The 6,000-nt window shown below is 32.7% G+C and overlaps 1 non-coding gene across 1 annotated transcript; it reads right to left on the bottom strand.

Moving 5' to 3' along the window:
- Positions 1-2,303: 2,303 nt before the first annotated feature.
- LOC118027505 (small nucleolar RNA R71) lies at positions 2,304-2,412 on the bottom strand. Its single transcript, XR_004683830.1, has one exon. It is a non-coding gene; the product is annotated as a small nucleolar RNA R71 (small nucleolar RNA).
- Positions 2,413-6,000: the final 3,588 nt, after the last annotated feature.

Here is a 6,000-nt window from a genome sequence, read left to right as displayed (position 1 = left end):
AATATAGTGTTATTGTGACTCGAAAAGTTATGGGAGGTTAAGTTGTGTTAAGATTAAGGGGAGTTGTTTTGTTGCATATAAATTTTAGAAGGAAGAAGTAGAAATGGAGAGAAGGGGAGGGGAGGTTTGAACATCAAGTCATATTTTAAATATTATCGATAGATTTATCGACGACAACTGATTAGTACTTAAAAGTGCATATTTATCAAGGTTTTATATCATCATTTTGCACTTAAAGTATCAATAACTCCTTAACTAAAGCATGTTTTATAATAACAAGTCTAATACTATAAAATGCCCTAATATATGGTAAATGTTCATCTTAAATGCAGACCTATCACATAAATCAAAGGATTGATTGATGAATTCAACTACTGAAATTTATGAAGATAAAGAGAGGGTGAAACTTAGAAAAGAGATGTTGGTGCAGTCTAAACTAGAATACTGTTCTAGAATACTTAGACAAGAAGATAAGGATTTTCACAAAGTCAAAAGTTGGCCACCCACTCAACAATTAGTTATCAAATCAATAATTCCGAATTTTGGCCTATAAAAGGAGGCATTTGCCATGTATTTAGGAGCTTGGTTGTTCAGATCAAGTTCATGCTCTTTATTTCTCTCTTTATATTTTTTTTGTAATTTTTAAGTTTTGCTTTCATTAATATCTTGTTTATGCTTTTCATTTCCTTTCCTTTACTTAGTTAGCTTGTATTTTCTTTATGTTTTTATTTTGTTTATTTATATTTCTCTTCTTCATTATGTTTAGCTAAGTTTATTATGTCAAGGTGAAAATGTTACACTAATGGTGTAAGAATAAGTATGGTGTAAACTCAACATGGACCTTAATGTTTAATATTAACATGTCTTATCTTTTTATCTTACTAATTCTTAATACCTTGTTTGTTAAATGGTTATCTAGATTTGTGTTGTATAAGACTTGGTACAACAAATGCTTGGCACTCTCATAGCCCAACCGTATGGTATTACCTACACCTGGGCTATGAAAGGAACTTGATTTGTTGTTAACATCAGTTAACATCATGAATTCCTGACAATATTTAAAAGTTTGGTGTTATGTAAATAAGATAATTAATATGATCATGTTAATAATTTATAATGAGCTATTAATGACAAATCATCCGATGGAACCTCCTTCGTGTGTGGTTTCCAAATTGAGTAATAAGAGTTTTATACTATACTTGTTTGAAATACAATTGGTGGATCCTCTAACATTGACATTTGTTTTTATCATTGTTTAATCCTTACATTAATCTTCCATCTCAAAGTTCTCATTAATTTCTTCCTCCTCTTCTTTTTTTATTATTATTATTATTATTATTATTATTATTATTATTATTATTATTATTATGTTTATATTATGTAATATATGTCTTTGATCTTTTCATAAACTCAAATATATAGGCTGGAAACCTGTGACCTGATCTTTTAGATCATTCTCAGGTATAACAACGCCACGTACTGAGTATTATTATTATTATTGTTGTTGTTGTTGTTGTTGTTGTTGTTGTTGTTGTTGTTGTTGTTGTTGTTGTTGTTGTTTTATTGTTATTTATAATTTATACAATTAACCTCTCTATGGTTCGACCCTGGTCTTGCCGGGTTATTTATTACTTCGACACTCCTGCACTTGGGAGAAGACATCAATCTTTTGGTCGTGTCAAGTTTTTGGCACCGTTTCCATGGAGGTAAATTCTTGTACAAATTATAGTATTTATTTTGTTTTCTATTTTCACTTTTCTTGTATCTAACTTTGTTTCTTTTTTTTTTTTGTTTCTTTTTTTGTTTTCTTCTTCCTTTTATTCTTTTTCTACACGTGCATGAGTGTTTGGTCACGTACATTAAGTGGTAGACTTTGTAGGGTATCCTCATCATTTTCAGAAAATATGGCTGAAGAAGATAACCAGTCACTTCATAATGAGTATAATGAGAATAACTGTGTTAGGACACTTAGAGACCACAAGAACAAGTGCACCCTCATGTATAGTTTTCCCTCCTGATGCATCCCATTTTAATTTTAAGCCAGGCATTATTCAACTTTTACCTTCTTTTCATGGCTTAGATCTAGAAAATCCATATTTGCATTTGAGAGAATTTGAAGAAGTTTGTAACACCTATAATGACTTAAATTGTAGCATGGATACCATTAGATTAAAGCTTTTTTCCTTTTTCATTAAAAGATAAAGCTAAAACATGGCTACAAAATATTAGGTCAGGATCCATTCATGCTTGGGATGAAATGCAACAAAAATTTTTAAAAAAGTTTTTTCCATCTCACAGAACCAACTCTTTCAAAAGACAAATCACCACTTTCACTCAAAAACCAGGTGAAACATTTTACCAATATTGGGATAGGTATCAAGACTTGTTTAATACTTGCCCTCATCATGGTTTTGAAACATGAAGATTGGTTTCACAATTTTATGAAAGATTAACACCTAAAGATAGGCAAATGGTTGAATTGATGTGCAATGGAACTTTTGAAGATAAAGACCCTAATGAAGCAATGGAGTACCTAGACTTGTTAGCTGAAAATGCGCAAAATTGGGACACTACAGACAGTTATGAGGCACAAAGTAAAACCCAACCTCATACATCTAGTGGAGGTATGTATACCCTTAGGGAAGATCATGACCTCCAAGCCAAGTTTGCATCTTTAGCTAGAAAAGTCAAGGCCCTATAATTGAAAAAGAGTGGTCAATTAAAATCTGTTCAAGACATTATGTGTCAAATCTGTGAAAGAAATGAACATGCAACCAATGATTGTCTAACTTTGCCTTCTTTCAAGGAATACCTCCATGAACAAGCCCATGCTTTAAACAGTTTCTAAAGGCCCAATCATAACCCATACTCGCAAACATACAATCCTGGTTGGAGAAATCACCCAAATTTCAGTTGGAAGAGTGATAACAATAATGCACAAACTTCACAGCCATCGTTTCAAGCACACCATAATTTTCAAAATTCTCATGGATATGCACCTCCTTATGCTCCACCTCCTAGAAGAAATCTTGAGGAAACATTGCATGCATTCATTGAAAAGCAAGAGACAATCAACACTCAACTTGCTCAAAGCATGACAAATTTTAAAGATGCTCTTGAAAAATTCACATCTGCTCTCAGTTTTTAAGAGAAAGGTAAGTTTCCATCTCAACCACAACAAAATCCAAAGGGGCAATACAATGCAAATGCAAGTAGTTCTGGAAGCCAACACATGGATTAAGTCAAATCAGTCATCACTCTTCGTAGTGGTAAGGTTATTGAAAAACCCACTCTTGAACCTTGTGAGAAAGATGATGAGTCAATCTATGAGGGTAAGGAAGGGGTTGAATTTGAACATTGTGAAGAAAAGACTGATTCTCCGCCAGCACTTCCATTTCCTCATGCCATGACCAAACAAAGGAAAGTCAATCACAATTCTGAAATCCTTGAAATTTTCAAACAGGTAAAGATCAATATACCTTTGTTGAATGCTATTAAATAAGTACCTTCCTATGCTAAATTTTTGAAAGATCTATGCACTGTGAAGAGAAAACTGAATGTAAAAAAGAAAGCCTTTTTAGCCGAACAAGTAAGTGCTATTCTTCAGAAGAATAATGCTTTGAAATATAAAGACCCTGGTTATCCTACCATTTCTTGCTTTATTGGAGAACATAAAATTGAAAGAGCTTTACTTGATCTTGGAGCTAGTGTGAATTTACTTCCATATTCGGTTTTTCAAAGTCTCAATCTAGGTAAGTTAAAACCAACTTCTATAACTCTTTTACTTGCTGATAGATCTGTAAAAGTGCCTAGAGGAATAATTAAAGATGTGTTAGTACAAGTCGATAAATTCATTTATCCTGTGGATTTTATTGTCTTAGACACGCAACCTGTTGAAGCATGTAATTCATTTCCTGGTATTTTAGGACGTCCGTTTCTTGCAACTTCTAATGCATTGATTAATTATAGGAATGGACTCATGAAGTTATCTTTTGGAAACATGACATTGGAGATGAATATTTTCAACATTTGCAAGCAGTTTGGAGATGATAATGATTTACAAGAAGTAGATCATATTGAAGAATTAGTTCATGATCAACTTGAATCTACTTTGAGTAAAATTGAGTTGGATAAATCTGAAGATTTGCAAATGATTTATTCTTAAAAAGCTATCGATGATGAAAAAGGCACCAAAAATGTTGTCGCGGATCATTTGTCAAAGTTGACAATAGATTCGACATCTGACATCATACCAATCAATGATTACTTTCCTGATGAATCTTTACTTTCTCTTAGTTCAATGCCTTGGTTTGCTAAAAATATCAATTTTTTTGCTTTAGGAGATTTGCCAGCTCACTGGAGTACTGAAGACAAAGGAAATTTTTTGAACGAAGTGAAGAACTTTTATTGGGATGACCCTAACTTATTCAAATATTATCCTGATCAAAAATTTCAAAGATGCATTCCTGACAATGAGGTAAGTAATGTCATTAAACTTTGTCATTCTGAAGCATATGGGAGTCAATTCTCATCAAGAAAGACGACTGCAAAAATCTTACAAAAAGAATTTTATTGGCCCACCATGTTTAAGGACACCCATGCATTCTGCAAAACTTGTGAAAATTGTCAAAAAGTTGATACTGGTAAAAAATTTTTGCTTTATAATTCTTGAATCCATTTATTTCCTGAAAAAATAAGATCACGATGGAGCGGTCCATTTATTTTGAAACATGTGTATCCTTATAGGGCCCTTGATATTGAGAATCCAAAGAATGATAATGTTTTGAAGGTAAATGGACATCGTTTGAAAGCGTACTTTGATGAGTTTCGTAGTGAAAATGAATCCATTAGTTTGAATGATTTTGTTGATAAAGGTTGATTATTTTGTTTTTCTCATATTTTTTTTGTGTTCCTTTTTGGTGTGACTTTTGTTTTGCTAGTTTCTCTCACCCCGGTTAAATGGCGGATAACGGTACTCCGTGACTCTTAAGTCGGTTCTTTCAGTTTCCCATGATAACTGATATCTATGTATATATTTGTGCAATTCTCTGCTCTTACTTCTTTCTTTGAATCTCTCACCCAATTCTCATTTAAAAATGGACACCACTCTTGAAAAATTGAAAAAGTATTTTCCCGCTCTGCCTTAGAATGCGATTACAAAAATTTATCGTGCTAGGTGTGAAAGATTGAGGCTGTTAAGGATGGCATGAGTAAGGGGTCTTTAGATAATCTTCTATTGACTCTTGAGACGCACCCTAGTGGAGATGTGCATCGTGCAATTTATGATTTATGGCCCCAATCCCATAAAGAACATGCTCGACTTAGTCTTGGGAATCTGACTAAAAAAGACCTTGTTTGCCAGTTTTTTAAAAAACTAGATGGGAAGCCTATCCCCGACCCATAGAGGGCGTTTAAGCCGTTATTGGACGTAAAACCAAGAAAAGATGTGAGCCACAATCACAACTACATGTACATACACATGCTTTTTCAAAATAAATAAATAAATAAAGAGAGAAATAAAGAGCATGAACTCAATGCTTTTTTGTTTGTAAAAACTTTGCGTCTTTTGGTTTTATTATTGTGTTTTGTTGTTTCTTATATTTGTTTAAGTGTGTTTCAGGTTTGTCAGTGTTTGTTATTTCAGGTGATGTCTTCTATACTCTATCTTTCTACCTTAAGATATTGAGGATAATGTCTCATTTTGGTTGGAGGGAAAGGGTAGTAGTTGATATTTTAAAAAAAAAAAACCTGTGTTTTCTATTTCATAAACTATTTGCAAAACTGTTGTTACTAGGATGGCAGAGTAAAAGGAGTTCTTTTGTTAAAGTGACTCTTGAGACGCATCTTAGTAAACATTCTTAACAAGGACTATCAGAATACTTCTTGAAATATTCAGGTTTATAAACTCTCGTATTGGTAGCACTTGATTATGCTCATATGCTCATTTAACAAGTATTTTTAAATTTTCATTTTCACACACACACTTTAACATATGATTGT

This window comes from Populus alba, chromosome 1, assembly GCF_005239225.2.
Source record: "Populus alba chromosome 1, ASM523922v2, whole genome shotgun sequence".
Classification (NCBI taxonomy): Eukaryota; Viridiplantae; Streptophyta; class Magnoliopsida; order Malpighiales; family Salicaceae; genus Populus; species Populus alba.
The sequence above is the reverse complement of the archived record's forward strand: the minus strand, read 5'-3'. Positions and strand labels throughout refer to the sequence as shown.